Raw genomic sequence first — 22823 nt, 5'->3', positions numbered from 1 at the left:
TTCTTGTCTTCTTAATGACTTTTTGCTTTCTTCCTGTATGATGTTCTTAATGTCACCCCACAACTTTTCTAGTCTTTGGTCTTTAGTGTTTAATGTATCAAATCTGTTGTTCAGATGATCTCTAAATTCAGGTGGAATATATTTCAAAGTCATATTTAGTCTCTCATGGACTTTTTTTCATTTTCTTCAGCTTCATTTTCAATTTGCATATGAGCAATTGATAGTCTGTTCCACAATCTGCCCTTGGCCTTGTATTGACTGATGATATAGAGCTTTTCCATCGTTTCTTTCTGCAGATGTAGACAATTTGATTTCTGTGTATTCCATCTGGTGTGGTCCAGGTGTATAATTGTGTCTTATGCTATCTAAAGAAGGTAGTTGAAATGAACAAAGCATTGATTTTGCAGAATTCTATCATGCAATCTCTGTCATGTGAACAGAAAATTTCTAAGGTCAACTCGAGAAGACCAGGCAGTGTTTCACTCTGTTGTACATAGGGTCACTATGAGTAGGTAGTGACTCAATGGCACCTAACAACAACAAAAAGGCACTTGACAAAATCCAGCATCCATTTCCAATAGAAACTATCAATAAAGCATGATTGGAAGGAATTTCTCTGTGTAATGGAACCTACAGCTAATATGATAGTTAATGACAAAGGACTGGATTCTTCCCCCTAATATTAGGAAGAAAGAAAGAATTTTCCTTCTCACATCTCTATTCACCAGTGTCCAACCCTATGCACAGCAGAATTAAATATTGCCAATCCTGCGCCATCCTCACAATTGTTACGTCAGAGTCCATTTTTACTCTCACTGTATCAGTCCACGTTGTTGAATGTCTTCCTCTCTTTTTCTGCCCCTCCACTTTACCATACATCATGTCGCTCTCCAAGTACTGATCCATCCTGATAACTTGACTTTAGTTTGAAAGACTAAATTCTCACCATCCTGACTTCTAAGCAACATTTTGGTTGTACTTCTTCCAAGACAGATTATCTTGTTGTTCCATGGAACTTTTAATATTCATTTATTCTGTATCTGAATGATCTGAACCATAATTTTTTCTGTATCTGAACAATTAATCTGAGAAGATGGACTCTATGAAGAAGAATGCAGCATCAAGATTAAAGGAAAATTTCTTAACAATCTGTGATATGCAAATGACCAACCTTACTTAAAGAAAGTGAAGAGTAGTTGAAACCCTTATGGATGAATATAGAAGACTATAGCTTTCCATATGGATTGGTGTTGTTAAATGTAGTCAAGTCTGTTCCAACTCATTGCAACCCTGTATAGGGTTTCTGAGGAACAGCTGGTGAGGTTGAACCACTGACCTTGAGGTTAAAACCAACCTTGCAGTCCAGTGTATTAACCCACAGTGCCACACCAGGACTCTAAAAACCTGACAGCACCTGGTATTCCCAGGTGGTCTCCCATCCAAATACTAACCTTGTTTAGCATCCGCAATCAGAAGAGATCAGACATATTCAGGGTGGTATGGTCATAGATTGTAGTAAATCAGGATTACACCTCAACATAAAGAAACCAAAAATCCTCACAACTGGACTAATAAGCAACAACATGGCCTATGGAGAAAATATTGAAGTTGTCAAAGACTTCATTTTACTTGGCTCCACAATCAAGGCCCCGGGACACAGTCAAAAATGAAATGACATATTGCATTAAGCAAATCTGCTGTGAAAGATCTTTTTGAAGTGTTAAAAACAGAGATGTCATTTGAAGATTAAGGTGTTCATGACCCAAGCCATGGTATTTTCAATCAGCTCAGAGGAATATGAAAGCTAGACAATGAATATTGAAAACCAAAAAATAATTGAGGTTTTTGAATTATAGTGTTAGTAAAGAATATTAAACATACCATGCTTTGCCAGAAGATAGAACAAATATGTATTACAAGAAATAAAGCTAGAATATTAAAAACAAGTATAGTGAGACTTCCTCTCACATGCTGTAGACAAGTTATCAAGAGAAACCAGTCCCCGGAAATGCTCATCAGGTTCAGTAAAATAGATGTTTAACTAAAAAAAAGATCCTCACTAAGATAGATTGACACATTTCTGCTGCAACAGTGGGCTCAAAAATAGCAACAATTGTGAGGATGGCACAGGACCAAGCAGTGTTTTGTTTTGCTGTACACAGGATAGCTATAATTCAAAACCAACTTGATGAGTCTAACAGCAACACTTCATTTGAAGAATAAAAGAATTGATCTCAAAGTTGAAATGAACTGTACTTGGTAATAAATCAAGTTTTGCTTTTAAACTTAGTTTTTCATAAGATTATTGAATTATTTACACATATATATTTTCCTATAAGGAGGCCTGGTGTGGTGCTGTAGGATAAGCACTGGATTACAAGGTCATTTTGAATTGCAATGTTGGCTGTTCAAACTCACCAGTCACTCCTAAGAAACCCTATACAAAAACGCTATGAGTCAAAACCTACTCGACAACACTTAATAAGAGCATTCTTCTATAGACTTAAATTTTGCCTTTACTGTGTTAGTAATATTCTAGTCTGGTAGGACCTCATGTACTCTTGGAATTGGATCATATCATTTCACAAGTTATTTTGAAAAGGGTTCCTTATCACACACAGGCAGACACTATAATTCTTTAATAGGTTAAATTTAATGTCCTTCACAAATAAATATCAAGAGACAATCCTGAATTAAATATGACATGCCATCCTATTAGCTTTTAGAGTTGGTGTTTACCATTCCCCTAAAGCTTCAGGGAAATTAAACCTATATTGTAATGAAAGGATTAGGAAATAATGGAATAAAATCATAGTAAATTTGCTGTTGGTTTTTTTTAATCTATTCACAATATTGCTTTATAAAAATAAAGACCAATCTGTGAATTTGCCTTTCCTGAAAAGATATTTGGAGGAAAAAAATGTAGCTGTTTTGATTGCCCTGTTGAAACTGCATTTGATGTAAATCAATTATCTCTGAACTTCCCAAATCTCTAAAAACCCAAGTAAATCTTTATGTACAAACATTCAAGTATATCATTTGCTACCATTCACAAAATATGTAAGAAATTAATTATAGCAATTACCTAAATTGATTACTTTCTCATTAATGGTTCTATTACACATTTTTCTTTTAGATTCTATGGATGAAAAACAACAGCATGTCATTCTCAACATTTTTATTTCCCCAACTCAGGATATTGAAAGAGCTATGGTAGTGCAGTGGGTTATGATGTGAGCTGCTAACTGCAAGGTCAACTGTTCAAAACTACCAGCCAGGAGAAAGAGGAGACTTTTGTTCCTGTAAAGACTTACAGCCTACTGAAGTTGTCAAGGACTTCATTCTTCTTGGATCAACTATCAACACTCTTGGAAGCAACAGTCAAAAAATCAAATGATGTACTGCATTAGGCAAATCTGCTGCACAAGACCTTTTTAAAGTGTTGAAGAGCAAAGATGTCAGCTTGAGTACTAAGGTGCAACTGACCCAAGCCATGGTATTTTCAATAACCTCATATGCATGCAAAAGCTGGACAGTGAATAATGAAGACCGTAGAAGAATTGATGCTTTTGAGTTATGGTATTAGAGGAGAATATTGAAAGTGCCATGGGCTGCCAAAAGAACCAATAGTTCCATTTTGGAAGAAGTGCAGCCAGAATGCTCCTTAAATGCCAAGATGGTCAAACTTCGTCTCTCATACTTTGGACATATTGTCAGGAGGGAACAGTTGCTGGAGAAGGATATCATGTTTGGTAAGATGGAGGGTCAAAGAAAAAGAGGAAGACCCCCAACGAGGTGGATTGGCTACGTGGCAGCATTGATGGACTCAACTGTGGCAACAGAAGTTAAGTTGGCCCAGGATTGAACATTGCTTCGTTCTGCTGTGCCTAAGGTCACTATGAGTTGGTGCCGACTCGATGGCACCTAACAACAACAAAACCTCATACAGGGTCTCCATGAGTCAGAACCAACTCCACTGCACATGACATCACCATCGCTCAAGATGTAGAGAGTCTCGGTTTGCCTTTAATTATCCCAATATAAGGGGGCTTCCAAAATTCATGGGGAAATGCTATTCTCTTTTAATTCTAGTTTTCCACAAATTTTTGAAGCCCTTCATACCTCTCTGACTTATCAATTCTGGCCCCATTCTTCAATAGGTGAGTGAGAATGGTGCTGGGGAAGAGTAATTGCTTAGTTGCTACTTACTGTCCATACCCAACTACAATCAACATCCTTCAGGTAACTGTTAAATTCTCACTTATCCACTAGTGGTGATCTTGACCAGTTTATTTCAGATGTTAGTGTGCTTAAGATTCATCTGGGATAGTCATTAAAAGTTATTCATTCTAGTCTAGGAGTTTTCATGTGGAGCTGTGGAATGAGCAATAGACTGCTAACTACAAGGTTGGCAGTTCAAACCCACCAGGCGCTCTTCAGAAACCCTATGCAGAGTCACTATGAGTCAGAACTTACTTGGCAGTACTCAAGAACAATAGCAACATCTAGGTCTGAGGTGGAGCCTGAAAATTAACACTTCAAATAAAGCATTTGTGGGCTATATTCTGACTTGAAACACTGAAAATGTTCTTTACCACCCATTTGCTAAGGACTCCTGTGAAAGTATCTATGAAAAGAATGAATTTAAATCTTTAGTTAGAAGCTTTACTGATAAAGGGAAGATGGCTAAAGCAGCAGCAGCTGAGAACTGCCACAAGCCCTGTCCACATCTAGTACTAGAGACTAGGTCCCATCCTACTTGCTAATATCCACCACATTAACATATTATCTGGACATGCATTAGAGATAGTGGTTATACAGGTTTAGGGTGAATGCGGCATTGATTACAAATTTGGCTCCATTCTAGTAAAGTTGAAAGCATTATGGTAAAGGGGTCTGGATAAGAATTGCCTTGAAAATAAGAAGAGAGAATGGAGTCGATCAAAAAACCTGAACCTGCAGTAATCCCAAAACCTAAATCAAATCCATGAGAGGAAGTGGAGAGGAGACAGAGAAGGCTTTGCTTTGCCGCTGTCAGTTGGAGATTCTATTCAACTGCCCCTACTGGGCATTCCATTCTACTGAGCATGCCCAGTTTGTGTGACTGACTTTCACCAAGAACAAACAAGGTCACCATAAAGGCTTTACCAACACCAAGCCAGTAAAGTGACCACTGAAAGCTATTTCCAAATTTGTGATCAATGGACCTAAGCTTAGGGACAGGAACTCCTTTGGACTACAACAATGGTTTGAGGCCCAGTCTCTGATTTCTTCCTTCTTCTCAGATACTCTGGCCTCCACCAAAGGGACAATATTTGGTGAGATGCAGCCATTTTGTTGGTCAGCAGGAGCTCAGGAGCAAGAAAAATGTCATAGTGATAGAATACAGTATCATTCTCCTTAACAGCAAGCCTTCGTGGGAAGCTCCCAGATCATTGTGTCGATCAAGTGAAAGAGGAACTTTCATTTAGAGAATCTTATATGAGGAGCTTGCCAACCTACTTCTGTGATATTTTTAGCCTTACCCTTCCTGATATTTAGGTGCTGCCTCTTAGAGAGCTTGAAGTAGCTAAGATAAGACTCACACCATGGAGGAATCCACAGGTAAGCATCATCAGACCCTGAGGAGTTAGGACTCTGCTGTGCGTTTGATACCTGTTTATCACATGCATATGTAGGGGCTGGAAGATGGTGTGTGTTATTGTAGGAGATGTGTACACTAAGAATTTTAGTAAATGACATGTTGAAGTAAAACTATTTCGATCTATTTTCCCTTTTTTTATGATATTAATAAAGTCACGATGGCAAAGGATCAATGATAGCCCAATTACCCTAACATATTAGAACTTTCCAGTTTTAACCATTGATACTCTACCTAAGGAGAAAGAGGTTACATATAAAAGATGAGTTTTCCATTAATTTTAAATCCTGTAAATATCCTTTGGAAATACTTTCAAGTTAGGCTACATTTATTCTTTGCCAAAACAAGATACTGAAGGAATGTGGGGTTTGATTTGGAGGTTAAGGGCAGTCACCTCCCCCAAAAGTTGTTCTCCTAACAACTTGTCCTTGTCCTGTGTCTTGAAATTCCTCATTTGCTTTGATTTTAAAAGGGGGGGGGGGAGAAAGTTTTCCAGAGAGCTCTATTCAAATATAAATATTCCTAGAAAGTACAAGGCAAAAACATTTAAGCCACAATCAGGAAATAGCAAAGTCCCATTGAATATGGAACCAGAAGAGAACTTGGCAGGGCAAGAAGGGTAACTAAAGAGAAAAAGCATGTGGGAGAAAGAAAGAACAAGGATCCATTCAGGAAGGAATGAAAAATAAACAGCTATGTGGCATCACTGTATTCAGTTCAACTCATGGAATCTTAGAGACAAGTCTTGCTAGGAAAACTATAGAGATACCCTTTTAACTGAGGGACATACAGAAATTCGATACCTTTATCTTCCCCTCCATATCGAATTCAAGCTTTTTTTAATCACTATCTCTTATTCAGTACTATTTCCAAGTATGTCAGGGACATGAAATATGAATAAGATAGTAGTTACATTTCAGCATATGTCTTAATTCTTCTTTCTGTACATTTTAGAGATTTTTGGAGATATTAACCTCACTCTCGACTTGTTGAACAAGGAAGATAATATTAGCAAGGTAGGGCAAAAAAAACATCTCTCCAATTTAACTTTTCTGGTCTAGTTGTTACAGCAATTATATAAGCCTTCTGTACCTCAAATTTCTTATTCTTACATGGCTTTAGATTTTCTAGGAAATGTCATACATTATAATATTTAAATAATATTTAGCATTTGTAGAATTATAGTATCCAGTTCTAGAAGATACTCAAAAACACTCCTATTCCTGCTGTGGTGCTATTGGATAATTCACTGAACTATAAGGTCTGTTTGATCTGCACTGTCTATCGTTAAAATTCACCAACCAACTGCTCTTCAGAAATCCTATACAGCGTCGCTATGAGTCAGAACTGAAATTGACAGCACTTAACAACCATATCATTCACAGGCAGATGTCAGAAGAAGATGTCAGATTTACAATCACGCCTCCTCCTGTATAATTTGAGAGTTTGACTGCTAACCCCAAGGTTGGCAGTTCAAACCTATCAGCTGTTTGAAAGATCACAGGTTGTCTGCTCCCAAAAAGATGTACAGTCTCAGAAACACTATATATAAGATCTCTACAAATCAGAATCAACTCTATGGCAGTGATTTTGGGTTGTTGTTGTTGTTGTCAGGTGTCATTGAGTCGGACCCGACTCATAGCGACCCCATGAACAGCAGAATGAAACAATGTCCGATCCTGGGCCAACCTCACTACCGCTGTCACACTCGAGTCCATCAATGATGCCACCTGGCCAATCCATCTCGTTAGGGGTCTTCCTCTCTTTCTGTGACCCTCCACACAGCTGGTAGGTTTGAACTGCCAACCTTGGGATTTGGGTTAGGTTTATGGAAATCCAGACACCCTGGTGATACAGTGGCTAAGTGCTTGGCTACTAACTGAAAGACAGTTCGAACCTCCCAGGTGCTCCACAAGTGAAAGGAATGGCAGTCTGTTTCTGATTACAACCTACACTATGGGCAGTTCTACTCTGTCCATTAAGGTTAATCTGATTCAGAATCAACTGAATAGAAATGGATTTGAGTTTTATGAAAATCACCAACTGTCTCCTCTACTCATTTACAGTGCTGGGGAATTGACACATTTTTTTTTTTTTTTTTTTTTTTTTTGCCTTTAACAACTTTATAAAGTAATAATTGCTATTGCTAAGTGCAGTTGAGTTGGTTCCGACTCATAGCAACCCTAAATAAGTTTTCCAAGGAGCATCTGGTGGGTTTGAACTGCCAACCTTGAGATTCAAACTGATTTTGCAGTTGAGTGCTTATCCTACAGAGCCACACCATAACAATAACTACCCTTAACTGGAGCCCTGGTGTGACTCTGTAGGATAATCCTTGAACTGAAAAGTCTGTTTGAACTGTAAGATCAGCAGTTCAAGCTCACCAGCTGCTCCTCAGAAACCCTACACAAGGTCGCTATAAGTTGGAATGGACTCCACAGTACTTAACCACAACAAGTGATCATTCAGTGGTAGAATTCTCATCTCCCATACAAGACACCCAGATTTGACTTTGAATAATGCACCTCATGTGCAGCCCTCACTAGTCTGTCTGTGAAGGCTTATGTTTTGCTATTTTATGCCGAGGAGGTTTCCATGATACTAGCATGAACTAGGGAGAAAGGATTAGCAATCATACTTCCAAAACTGAGCCCGTGAATGCCCTGTGAATCATGCCTGATCCACCATCTATGGACAGGACATGTCAGTATTTTGCTCCGTTGTGCCTAGGGTTACCATCATTTTGGGGACGATTACAGCAACTAGCAACAACAGGCTAGTCACTGAACACTTATCTAGGAAGTCAAATATTAGGTGCTTTCCCAACAACAGTACCTTTACTCCTCACAACATCTTTACAAGGTTGTTGTTGTTGTTGTTAGTTGCCATTGAGTCGGTACCAACTCTCAGTGACCTTATGCACAGCAGAACGAAACACTGCCCAATCCTGGGCCAACCTCACTACTGTTACCACACTTGAGTCCATCGATGCTGCCACTTGAGCAATTCATCTCATTAGGGGGCTTCCTCTTTTTCTCTCACCCTCCACCTTACCAAAACATGACAACCTTCTCTAGCGACTGTTCCCTCCTGATAATATGTCCGAAGTATGAGAGACAAAGTTTGGCCATCTTGTCCTCCAAGGAGCACTCTGGCTGCACTTCTTCCAAAATAGATCTATTGGTTCTTTTGGCAGCCCATGGCATCTTTAATATCCACTTAACAACTAAGAAAAGTTCTAGATGCAGAAAAGTTGCTAGTAAATAGCAGCGCTATATATTCAAACACATGCCTGTCTGACTCAAAACTAATGTTCCTAATTATTATCCAATGTTGCCTCCTTGTGTGAAGGGTGTAATGTACCTTTATCTCTTAATTCAGTTGTTCTCAACCTTAACTACATATTTGGATCACTTAAAGAGTTTTGAAAATATACCAATGGCCAGACCCCTGTGCTAGGGATTCTAATTTGTTTAATCTGGAACTAACATGGGTATTGAAATCTCCTGAAGTCTCAGAGTCTATCTTTAGGCATCACATTAATCTCTTAATAGTAATTTACTTTTGAATGGATCATATTTCCTTAACATTGGGAATCTCTAGACTCCAGAAGTACTAAAGGAGAACTTCCAGGGAGGAGATCAGAGAATATGTGCTTTTAAAGAACATCTCCAAATTATTCTTCAAGTAGACCAAGTTAGTGAAATGCTACAAAAGCTATGGTAATAGCTAGAGTTATTTAGAAATGACAGTGAAATTAAGACTGTTAGATTCAAAATGCAACCTCACCACTTAGAATTAATTTAAGCTGTCACTCAATTTCCTTACCTATAAAATGAGTACTCTAGTGGTACCTAATGTAGGCTTAAGAGATGTTCTGAATGAAGGGGCTGGCCCAATTCCTAGAAGATGGTAAGGGCTAATGTTATAGAGAAATCATTGGAAGTAAGAGAAGGACTCACAGTGAGGTCTGAAAGTATTTGCAGGGAGAAACACAAGGACAGATTATACCTGATTCTCAATTTTGTTAAGGGCCAACCCTGGTGTAACACTGTAGGAATAACACAGGACCACAAGATCAGTTTGAACCACAAGGTCAATGATTCAAACTCACCAGCCACTCCTTGGAAACCCAATACAGGGTAACAATGAGTTGGACCTCACTCAACAATACTTAACAATAATAACAACAACAACAGCAACCCTAAGTAGAAGTGCAAAGAAAGTTATTTCATAACTTATGCATGAGTGCAATGCCTCGAGTTAACAGATTCTTGTAAATGGTGGTGATTTCAAGAATATCACTCTTGCTTTCAGTTTCCAAAAGCCATGTGGCCACCTAAGACATTTTAAACAGATCTTACATGTTGGAACTGGCAAACCCACTTGCTTCCATGAAGCAAAATACACTGTCCCAAAGTATTCACCACCTCCCCTCCATAAAGACATGCATCAGACAAGGCCTTATAAATATCCCTTAGGACCCACTTCCAGAATTTAGTTACCTTTTCAGGAATTGTAGTGTGTTCTGGAATACCATAGTCACTCCATGGGAAATGTGAACATTCCCATTCCCCTGAATACTCCACAAACATGATTTTCAAGACACTTAGATGTGTCAGCTCTGAGGTTAATGAAGTGGACTTAAAATTCAATTTGAACCACAAGGTTAGAGGTTCAAGCTCACCAGCTGCTCCTCAGAAACCCTATATCATTGCTATAGGTCAGAACTGAATCAATGGCACTTAACAAAAACAACAACAAATGTGTCAGCTAGTTGGCTTCCACCTTTAGTTAGCTATTGTCATAGAAATGTTATTGTTATGATCTGCCATCAAGTCAACCTTCAAATACAACAGAATCACACTTTTGTGATCCATGGTTGTTGTTAGGTGCCATCAAGTTGATACCAACTCATAGCAACCCTACACACAACAGAAGGAAATACTGCCTGGTCCTGAGCCAACCTCACAATCGTTGCTATGTTTGACACCATTACTGCTGCCATTGTGTCAATCCATCTCATTGGGGGTCTTCCTCTTTTTCTGCGACCCTGCACTTTATCAGCCATGATCTCCATCTCCAGAGACTGCTCCCTCTTGATATAATATGTCTGAAGTATGAAAAGATGAAGTCTGGCCATCCTGGCTTCCAAGGAGCATTATGGGATTATGTGTTTACTTCTTCCAACACAGATTGGTTTGTTCTTTTGGAAGTCCGTGGTACTTTTATTTTCCTGGTGGTGGTGGTGGTTATGTGCCATGGAGTCAGTTCCGACTCATAGCGACCCTGTACCGGATTTCCAAGGCTGTAAATCTTTACAGGAGCAGAAAGCCTCATTTTCCTTTGGTGGAACAACTGGTAGTTTTGAACTGGTATATCGTGGTCCTCAGCCTGATTCATAACCACTATGCTACCAGAGCTCCTTTATTCTCCTTGTTGTTGTTGTTGTTAAGTGCCGTCGAGTCGGTTCCGACCCATAGCGACCCTGTACAGGGTTTCCGAGGGTGTAAATCCTTACGGGAGTAGAAAGCCTCATCTTTCTCCCGCGGAGCTGCTGGTAGTTTCGAACCGCTGACCTTAAGGTTTGCAGCCCGATTCGTAACCACTACGCTACCAGAGCTCCTCTTTATTCTCCTATAACACCATAAATCATATGCATCAATTTTTCTACGATCTTCCTTATTTACTGCCTGACTTGCATGTATATGAGGTTATTGAAAATACCATAGCTTGGGTCAGGCACACGGTAGTCCTCAAACTGACATCTTTGACGCTCAACACTTTAAAGAGGTCTTATGCAGCAGATTTGCCTAATCCAATACGTCCTTTGATTTCATGATTGCTGCTTCCATGGTGTTGATGGTAGATCCCAGCAAAATAAAGGCTGACAACTTCCATCATTTCTCCATTTGTATGAATGTTGTGTCCAGTGGTGAGGATTTTTGTTTTCTTTACATTGAGATGCAAACCATAGTGAAGGCTGTGGTCTTTGGTCTTCATCAGCAAGTATTTAAATCCCCTTCATTTTCAGTAAGCAACATTGTTCAGACATGTATCTGAATATCTGAGGTTGTTAGTCTTCCTCCAATCCTAACACCACGTTTTTCTCCATATAATCCATTTTCTCAGATTATTTGCTGAGCATACAGATTGAATAAGTATGGTGAAAGAATATAATGCTGGTGGACACCCTTCCTTATTTTAAACCATTCAGTGTTACCATGTTCTGGTCGAACTACTGCCTCTTGATCTATGTACAGGTTCCTCACGAGCACAATTAAGTGTTGCAGAATATTAATATTTTTCAATGTTGTCCATAGTTTGTCATTATCCACATAATCAAAAGTTTTTGCCTAGTCAATAAAGCACAAGGAAACATCTTTCTCTGCTTTCAGCCAAGATCATCTGGTGTCAGCAATGATAGACTTAAGTTGTGATCTATAGGTTTTCTTTATTTTCTATATCTCTTTTTGATACTTCTTCCTTTATATATTTAATTTTGTTGTTGTTGTTGAGAACATACACAGAAAAAAATACAACAATTCAATAATTTCTCCATGAACAATTCAATGGCATTAATTGCATTCTTCAAGTTGTGAAACCATTGTCACATTCCTTTACTGATTTGTTGAATGAATTTTGCTTTATATATAATCCTTTAATTCCTAAAGATACATAAAATGTTCAGGAAGCAACAATTGAAAGTTACAGACCTCATGGTGTAATTGCTGTTGTTAAGTAATGTCAAATTTGTAATGACTTATCAAAACCTTGTATAGGGTTTCTGAAGAGTGGCTGGTGAGTTTGAAACACTACTGATTAGCAGTCCAGTAGAAGTCCTTGTGTGGCTCTGTGGGCCAATGCTTCAGACTGTGAAGTCCTTTGAATTGCAAGGTCGGTGGTTCAAGCTCACCAGCTGTTCCTTGGAAACCCTATACATGGTTGCTACGGGTCAGAATTGACTCGATGGCACTGCAGAACATCAACAACAAAGTAGAGAGATATATTTCCTAATTGAATTGTACTATTCATTTGCACTTCAGCTAATGCTTTTTTTTTTCTACGACCCAAATTTCTATATGCTTATGTGTTCATAGGAAGACATTTACAGTCATCTCACTACCATTGTTCAGAATACTGACATCTTGGATGATGCAATTGTTCAACGGTTGATTTATTATGCTTCTAAGGACATGAGAGACAAAGCTGTAAGTATGGTTTTGGGTATTAAATAGTCAGGGCCAGCCCCAATGTCTTTAGGTGACCCAGCCTCTTGGCTGTCCATGCACTTTTCTCTATGTTGCTGCTAGGACCACAGCACTTTTATTGTTCTCAAGGTTATTTAAATAACACTAGGGTAGCTGTTATTAATCCTGTCAAAGACAAGTAAGTTGAATCAAAGCTAAGAGTCTCTGTAGAGGTAATATCATCCAACACACTTTTAGATGAGAAAGTTTTTGCTTGCAAAAGGAAAAAAAAAAAAAAAAATTTTCCCAAAGTAACACAGCTGTTGATTGACAAAACCAGTAACTAGATCATGGTTTTCTTGGCTTTTAAATAATTTTTTTTTTCTCTTTGTGTTTTGGGGGGGAAATATTGTCACAATGCACTTTCTTTTTACTTCTTATTGTGAATTGGGTGAAGATTTACTAAGTAGATCATCATTGTTAAATCCAGCAATTCATGCATATTTTGTTTGAATTCATCTCATTGATTGCATTTGTCTCACTTCCTCCCTGTGTTTCTTATATAGATTCCTTTCTTTCCTAACCCTTCTAACTTCATCCTCGGGTAAATGCTGCCCTTTTGGCCTCAAATGGTTGAGTATTCTAAAGTTTCTGTATGTCACTAGTGTTACTGTTTCCCTTACAGGCCTATTGTTTGGCTGAAAATAGAGCCACAAGGGTGAGTTCAGTTCCAGACCAGCAGGATAACTAAGACTGTAGTTTCAAGGTTCCACCACTCTCTGTCTTGCCCAGTCTTTTTTATGATTTAGAGTTTTGTTCCACATTTTTCTCCCAGTCTACCCAGGACCTTCTCTCAGAGTATTGGTAGTGTAGCCAGGCACTATCTCATTCTGGTCTCAGAGTCATGGAGACTGGTGTTCATGTGGTCCTGTAGTCCACTGGACTAATTGTTTCCAAGCATCCCCAAATTTCATCATGCTTCTTTCTTCTGTATAGAAAGAGACCAATAGCTGCACCTTAGATGACCGTTCACTAGTTTTTAAGACCCCAGTTACTGCTCAACAAGTAAGACATAGAACAAAGTCTTGGTGGACCGTATTATGCCAACTGACCTTGGTCCTAAGGCCCAGACCCAGTAATTTATTCCCTCAGGGTGTTTGGCTATGTCTAAGAAGTTTTCATAATTTTTCCCTCTGTATGATCCATCACATTCATAAATATATTTGAGGCAAAGGTAAGTACCTATGTACAAATATTCTTTGTTAAACCTATATATATTTGTGGGTATACTCCCACTCTCCCTCCCACACCCATTCAGCCTGCTTGTCTGTCCATGCATCAACCAGTGGTTGTGGTAGTTATGTGCAATGGAGTTGGTTCCATCTCATAGCTACCCTGTATAGCGTTTCTGAATCAGTAAATAGTTATGGGAACATAAAGTCTCATCTTCCTCCTGCTGAGCAGCAGATGTATTCTAACTGCTGACCGTGTGGTTAGGAACTGAAGGAAAGCCCCTATGCTACCAGGGGTCCTTATGCATCTACCTATTGTTGTTGTTTGTTGTTAGGTGCCCTCAAGTCAGTTCTGACTCATAGCAACCCTGTATAGGGTTCCCAAGAGGCAGCTGGTGAGTTTGAACCACTGACCTTGTAGCTCAAACCGACCTTATAATCCAGTACTTTACCCCACAGCACCACATCAGGACCCCACTATTATTGTAGGATGTGGCTATTACAATATTTATGTCTGTTTTAACTCTTGCAGTCTTCCTCACCTCTTCTCCTACCTCTGTGAATTCTTGTCTCTATATACAGAGCAAGGTGGCTCTCTAGTATATGCACTTGCCTATCAACTGAAAAATCTGCAGTTCTAGTACACCAGTTGCTCTGCAGGAGAAAGATGAGGCTTTCTGTTCCTGAAAATACTTACAGACTCAGAAACCCTAACAACTCTGAAACCTAAGTCTCTTTACTCCTAGCCCATTTCCTGTCACTCTTCCATTTACTCTTTTGGCCACATTCATCACTTAAACATAAAAAGTAATTCCTATGTTCCTGGTATCTGAACATTTAGCAAGAAAACATGGATTGACCCCAGGTTCACAAGTGCCCTATTAGCACATGCTTTTTAAGTGCATTCAAATTAGCTCTGCTTTCCCAACTACTGACACCTAACCTGAGGTAGTTTAGGTGCCCCCCAACATGAGGTAGTAACAGACTGCTGTTCTTCCATCCTAATGCAGGTAAAATATTTTTGTAGCCTACTTCCTCTCCAGAGACTCACTCTCCTTTTCCTCTAGTTACATATATATTTTCATTTTCTTCCTCAGGTTCTCAGAGAAATCAGAATGCTAGCTGGCGAGGTTTTGGTGTCCCTTGCTGCACACGACTTCAACTCTGTGATGTATGAAGTACAAAGTAACTTCAGGATTCTGGAGCTGCCAAATGAATTTGTTGTGCTTGCTCTGGCTGAACTGGCAACCAGCTATGGTATAGAAGGAATATTCTCCATGTTTTACTTGGGAAATAACCACCAACCACTAATTATCCAAAATCAGTTGGGAGCAACTAACACGCAGAGGGAAGAGTATCCCTACCTTTTGCTGTATCAAAGAATACTGTTTGAAGGATGTGGGCAGTTTATTTATGCATAGATGAGTCTGCTGATCAGACATTATAAATCCACACTGTTCTGATCAAGGCAAGACTCTCTCCCACCTATCTTTCATTTTATCTGGTCCTGGACTTACAGAATCACATTTTTCACAAGGCATAATTGGGGAACCATTAAACCCTTACTTGTTGTAAAGTTGCCCACTAATTGTTTCTTCACTACTTTATTTAACAGTTACTTATGGAGCATCCATTATATGTGGTAGGCCCTTGAGTTGGATACAGGCAAGTTCTGGTGGGAGAGATGGCAATAGATAAAAGAATAATCATGATAAGCAATTGCCACTAAAGAACAGGTATAGCTGACTATGTAGCTAATGTTTTATGTGAAATCAACTCTGCCTTAATTTTCTAACTACAATCTGTCATTAACGTAGTGGTTGTGTGCCATTGAGTCGATTCACACTCATAGCTGCCCTGTACAGGGTATCCAAGGCTATACATCTTTACAGAAGCAGAAAATCTCATCTTATCCCATAGGGCAGCTAGAAGATTCAAACTACTGACCCTGTAGCTAGAATTCTGATGTGCAGTCACAGGACTGCAAAGTCAGTTTGAACTACAAGGTCAGCATTTCAGCCTCACCAGCCACTCTTCTGAATCCCTATGCAAGTCACTATGGGTCTGAATCAACTCGATTGCACTAAAACAACATTAGTTAGCAACCCAACGTGTAACCCACTACGCTACCACAGTTCCTAGTCATTAAGGTAGGGGATGCAAAGAGAGAAGTTCTTCCTATTCTTACAACAACAACAACAACAACAACAAATTGCTTTAGTTGGCATGAGGAAATCCAGGGTATCTCAGCATGAAAAGATAGTGACTTTCTCCTCATTTACCCCTCACTGCAGTGTCCCAGAGCATTCCTTTCATGATGATGACCCTGCTCACCATGCAAACCATGCTGAGGTTGGCCGAGGAGGAAAAGATGAAGGAAGCTTTCTGTATTGGTAAGTATCCTTGTGGCTTCCTCTATAAACTGAGCCTATGTCTTATTTCTACCTTTATTCCAGTCTTGTCCTTTCTAATGATAATATAGCTATTGAGTACCTACCACTTGGAAAGCTTTCTGAAGAATTTTCTCACTCAATTATCACAGCATCTCTGCACATAGGTGTTATTAGCCCATTAGCCCACAGCTGAAAAACTGAGGTCCATGGAAATTAAGCAATTTTCCCAAAGTGGTGACATAGTCAATAAGATGCAAAGGAGGCGCTCAAAGCCACCTTTTCACTGTTCCTATAAGGCCTCCATTTCTACTCGCCTCATTCTTCAATTGGATTATAATCTCATATGATGTTTAAGATAGTTCACCAGCTCTTCTCAAATCCTGGTATGGCACACTGGGATAAGTACTGGACTGCTAACCACAAAGTCAGTGGTTCAAACCCACCAACCACTCTTTGGAAATCCTATACAGAGTTTCTAAGAATTGGAATCAACTCGATGGCACAAAACAACAACCCTCAAATCCGACATAGATGTTTAGTATGGGAGCTCCATATGATAAGTATTGGACTTCCAGCCACAAGGTTGATGGCTTGAGTCCACCATCCACTCCACTGGAGAAAGATAAGACTTTCTGTTGTCTCAGAAACCCTATACAGGTTTCTACAATTTAGAACCAACTTGACAGCACTTAACGAAAACAACACCAGCTCTTAACCACATGAAAAATGTTGGCATCTGATTACAGTGAAATATTGTAAGCTGTTAAGTGCCTCAAATAGTTTCTGACTCAAGATATAGGATTTCTGAGGCTTTTTAAAACTTTGATGGAGCAGAAAGCCTCATTTTTGTCTCGCAGAGTGGCTGGAGGGCTGGAATCATGGACTTTGTGGTTTGTAATTATGACAAGAAAATAAATCAAGATACCATCATCAAAAATCAGAGCAATCAATGAAAACTAAAATATATCTACAGTAATCAAGAGTCTACAGAGAAAAATGTTCCCTGGGATTTCAAAGAGAAAGCATTTGTAGTTCAAGGAAAGGCTTCTTGGATAAATCTGGAGACCTGAACTATTGTCTCCATGAGGTGACCCTGACCTTGTCCCAGTCTCAGTTTTACCACAGTAAAAACATCAGAGGAAGTGATTGCTAAGATTCATTTTACCTCTAACATGCTCCAGTATTAATATTTTATAATACTTTAAAGGCCAAGCTGTCATGAATGTCTTCTTTTCCCATAAACTATCTCTTCTTTTTTATTTTTCCCATTTCCTCTTGTTCTGTCTTCCCTGAAGTAAATATTTTCATCTGTCACATATTAAGAATTTAGGATGAGTCTGGGCACTATTCAAAATATGACAGTTTGAGTCAAAGACTTGAGCAACACAGAATTAACCAACTACTTTATGTTACTATTCCTACTTATTATCACAACTAGTAATGTACTCTTGCAAAGAAATACTAGTTTTTAATAGCATTTAATAGCATTTCTTCCTCCAATCTTAATATGTAAGAAAGCAAAACTAGAAATTATCATGGCACTTAATAAGAGAATTGTCTGTCTTCAGGTTATAAAGATCTAAGTACACTTTGGTCCTAAAGCAACTTTATACATCATTGCTACAGTGGATATGAACTGCAATCAGCATATATATATAATGCAATCAATTAACACATAAGCAAACTTTGTATTGGCTACTCTGGATGTTACCAATGGATAAGACACCATCCATTGTCTCAAGTTCTTTAGAAGTCAGTGGATAACACATTGTTGTTGTTAGGTGCCATCCAGTCAGTACTGACTCATAGTGACCTTATGCACAACAGAACAAAACACTGCCCGATCCTGGGCCAACTTCACAACTGTTGCCATGCTTGAACCCATTGATGCTGCCACTTTGCCAATCCATTTCTCTGAGGGTCTTCCTCTTTTTCTCTGACCCTCCACCTTACCAAACATGATATCCTTCTCCAGTGACTGGTCTCTTTTGACAATATGTCCAAAGTATGAGAGAAGCAGTTTGGCCATCATAGCCTCCAAGGAGCACCTTGGCTGCACTTCTTCCAATGTGGATCTGTTGGTTCTTTTGGCAGCCCATGGCAAAATATTCTCTTCTAAATAGTCTCTTCTAACACCATAACTCAAATGCATCAATTCTACACATACTCGTGCAAAAAAAAAAAGAAAAAAGAAAAAATTCAGAGGGAATGTAACTAATTCTAAAATTAACATACTTGGAGTCTCCTGAGGAATGAGAAAGTGAGCTATGAATTTTCTTCTTTTTCATCTAATGAAATGAGTGACATGAACTGAAGGAAAAAGCAGCATTTTTATTGCTTATGATGACAATATATACAGATTGGTGTTGTTGTTAAGTGCCATTGAGTTGGTTCCAAATCATAGCGACCCTGTATGGGGTTTCTGAGGAGCGGTTGGTGAATTTGAACCCTGATCTTGTAATTCAAACTGACCTTGCAGTCTGGTGCATTACCCCACAGCATTACAGAAGGAATAGTGAGTCAAATAATATTTTTGGTGGTCAAAGACTTATTTTTCATTTTATTGAAGTAACACATGCACATTAAAAATCAGAACTACACAGATGGATGAATTATCACAAAGTAATGCATTTAGGTGACTACCACACAAGTCAAGATATGGAACATTACCAGCTCCCCAGAAACTTACCTTTACATTACCTTCCAATTATCATCTTATCCCTCCTTCCCAAGGATATTCACAATCCTGACTTCTAATACTATAGATGAGATCTGTCTGTTTATGAGGTCCATATGTGTTGTTTTGTGTAGTCATAGTCTATTTTGGAACATTACCAGCTCTCCAGAAATGCCCCATTATGTTACTTTCCAATTACCACCTTCTCCCTTCTTCCCAAGGGTCACCACAATCCTGATTTCTAACACCATAGATTAGTTCTGTTTGTAAGATTCCCATATATGTGATTTTGTATAGCTATAGTCTATTTTCATTGTTGTATTCTATTACATGCTTATTCTACAATCTATTTACCCATTGTATCATTTGGCAGATACTTGGATTATTTTCTGTTTGGAGTTTTGACAAAATAATAAAAATTTAAAACCCTAATATGAACATTTTTATGCATGCTCTGATACTTTTAGATATTCATTTCTAGGTCTAAAATTGTTTAGTCATGGGGAAGGTTTGTTCAACTTTGGTGGATAATGTCAGTTTTCCAAAGTGCTTGTACAAATTCATACTTGTACTAGCAGTATGATGTAGTTGGCATTCACTACCATAAATTTTAGCCACTCTCAATGATAAGAAGTATTATCTTATTATTTAATTCACTAATTTAGTCAAGCATATTCGCATGTTTATTTGATATAGTCCAAAGATTTTAAAGAAACTATCATACATTTAACCCCTGGAGGCACAGGGGTAAAGCACTTATAAGCAGTTCAAATACACGGTACTTCATCAAAGAAAAATGTGGCAGTCTGTTTCTGTAAAGATTTCCAAGGAGCAGCTGTTGGGTTTGAACTGCCACCATTGTGGTTAGCAGTCCAGTACTGATCCTACAGCACCACACCAGAATTACTTCCTAGGACACTCCATAGGGTGGTTCTACTCTATCACATGGGGTCACTATGTCAAAATCACTTTGATGGCAACAGGTTTAGGTTTTTCATTGGTTTTATTATATATTTGCTAATCATTGGGACTCCTCTCAAAGTTTATTTTATGGTCCTTCCTATCGTTATATTTCTCTCCGTTTATGGTTGTGTTTTTTAAATGCAGCCCTTGAGAAATTCAGCAAAGCCATTTACAAGTATGTCAACAACTGGAGAGAATTCCCTTATCCCAGATTGGATGCTAACCGACTCTCTGACAAGATCTTCATGCTATTCCAGTATATAATGGAAAAGTGGGCCACCACAGCCTCACCCATAAATGTGAGTGGAAACCTTGGGGTATCTTGAGTAACCTCTTCTTCCTGTTTTCTTCTGTTGTCATAATAAAGCTCATCTTAGATAATTAACTCATTTTAGAAAGGCACTGGTGGTGTTCTATCAGGTTTATCAAACATTTCCACCAATTTTCCCCACCTATGTCAAATCACTATTCATTCATCCAGCTACTATTTATTGAATCCCTATGATATGTCACAGACTATTCCAGACACTGGGGATATGTTATTAAGTGTCATCGAGACAGATTCAACTCATAGTGACCTTGTTTAGTTTCCAAGAGCCACTGATAGTTTTAAACAACCAATCTTGTGGTTAGCAGTCCAGTGCTTATCCTACAGTATCACACCAGGTCTGTGGATATATATGGAAAATAGGCCAAAATTCTGCTTTAATGGAACTGACATTATGAAGTGCACAGAGATAAATAAATATACAAGGTAAAAATATACACAATCTAACTATTTCAAGTCCTATATGCCATAATTCAAAGTTAAACTAAGGCACTGAATAAAAATCTTAAATAAAAATTAAAAAAAAAACAGTCAAAAGAAAGTGCCTATATTTATAATAAAGTCAAATAAAACTGCATCTAAAGAATTTAAAATATATAATATAAGAAGGTGGGAAAACTCCATATCATAAGCCAAAAGCAGGCCAGGGGCAGACAATGCAACAGACCACTAATTGCTCATATGAAAGTTCAGGCTGATGCTGAAGAAAATTAAAAGAACTCTACAAGAGCCAAAATATGACCTTGAACATATCTCACCTGAATTGAAAGACAAATTTGATGCATTAGACACTAATGACCAAAGACCAGAAGAGTTGTAGAACAGCATCAAAAATATCATACAGGAAGAAAGCAAAGGGTCATTAAAAAGACCTGAAAGAATGAAAAGGCTAAAATGGATGCCACAAGAGACTCTGAAATTTATTCCCAAGCATCGAGAAGATAAATAAAATGGAAGAAATTAAGAGGGAAAGAGTTGATTTTTTTTTTTCCTCAAAGGACACTTTGAGAAGACAAAGTATTAAAATAAAATATGCAAAAACCTGGAGTTGAAAAACTAAAAAGGAAGAATACAATCAGCATTTCTCAAGCTGAAAGAACTAAAGAAAAATTTCAAGCCTCATCTTGAAATATTGAAGGATTCTGTGGAAAAATACTGAATGATGCAGAAAGCATAAAAAAAGATGAAAGGAATACACAGAGTTGTCATACCAAAAAGAAACAAACAACGTTCAACCATTTCAAGAGATAGCATATGATCAAGAACCAATGGCATTAAAGGAAGAAGTCAATGTGCAATGAAGGAATTGGCAAAGAACAAGGCTCCAGGACTTGATGGAATACCACTTGAAATCCTTCAACAAACTGACGTGGTACTGGAGGCACTGACTCATCTATTCCAAGAAATTTGGAAGACTCCCTGACCAACTGATTTGAAAAGATTGATATTTGTGCACATTCCAGAGAGACTGACCCAGCAGAATGATAAAATTATCAGACAGTATCACTGATATCACATATAAGTAAAATTTTGCTAGAGCTAATTCAAAAAACGGCTGCAACAGTATATTGACAGGGAACTGCCAGAAGTTCAAATCAGCTTCCGACAAGTACACAGAAAAATGGATATCATTTCTAATATCAGGTGGATCTTGGCTGAAAGCAGAGAATAACAGGAAGATGCTTACTTGTGCTTTATTGACTATGCAAAGACTTCTGTATGGATCGTAACAAACTATGGACAACAGTGCATAGAATGAGTTTTCCAGAACACTTAATTGAGTTAATGAGGAACCTGTACACAGGACAAAAGGCAGTTGTTCGAACAGAACAAGAGGACACTGAATGACTTAAAATCAGAAAAGATGTGTGCATTCTTTCACCATACTTATTCAATCTGCGTGCTGAGCAAATAATCCAAGAAACTGGATTATACAAAGAAGAATGTAACATCAGGATTGGAGAAAGATTCATTAGCATCCTGCAATATGCAGATGATGCAACCTTGCTTGTGGAAAACAAGGAGGGCTTAAAATACTTCCTGATGAAGATCAAGGACCACAGTCATTGATATGGGTTGCAACTCAATGCACAAAAAATAAAAATCTTCACCACTGGATCAATAAATAATAGCATGTTAAATGGTGAAAGATTGAAGTTGTCAATGATTTAATTTTGCTTGCATTCACTATCAATACTCATTGAAAAGTAATGGTGTTGCATTCATTGTCAAAAACAACATATCCAGATCAGTCATGAGATACAATGCTGTAAATGATAGGATAATATCCATGCGCCTACAGGAAAGCCCAATTAATACCACTATTATTCAAATGTATGCACCAACCACTAAAGCCAGTGAAGATGAAATAGAAGAATTCTACCAACTTCTTCAGTCTG

Source organism: Chrysochloris asiatica, unplaced genomic scaffold (genome assembly GCF_000296735.1).
Source record: "Chrysochloris asiatica unplaced genomic scaffold, ChrAsi1.0 scaffold00325, whole genome shotgun sequence".
In the NCBI taxonomy this organism is placed as follows: domain Eukaryota; kingdom Metazoa; phylum Chordata; class Mammalia; order Afrosoricida; family Chrysochloridae; genus Chrysochloris; species Chrysochloris asiatica.
Note: the sequence above shows the minus strand (reverse complement) of the source record.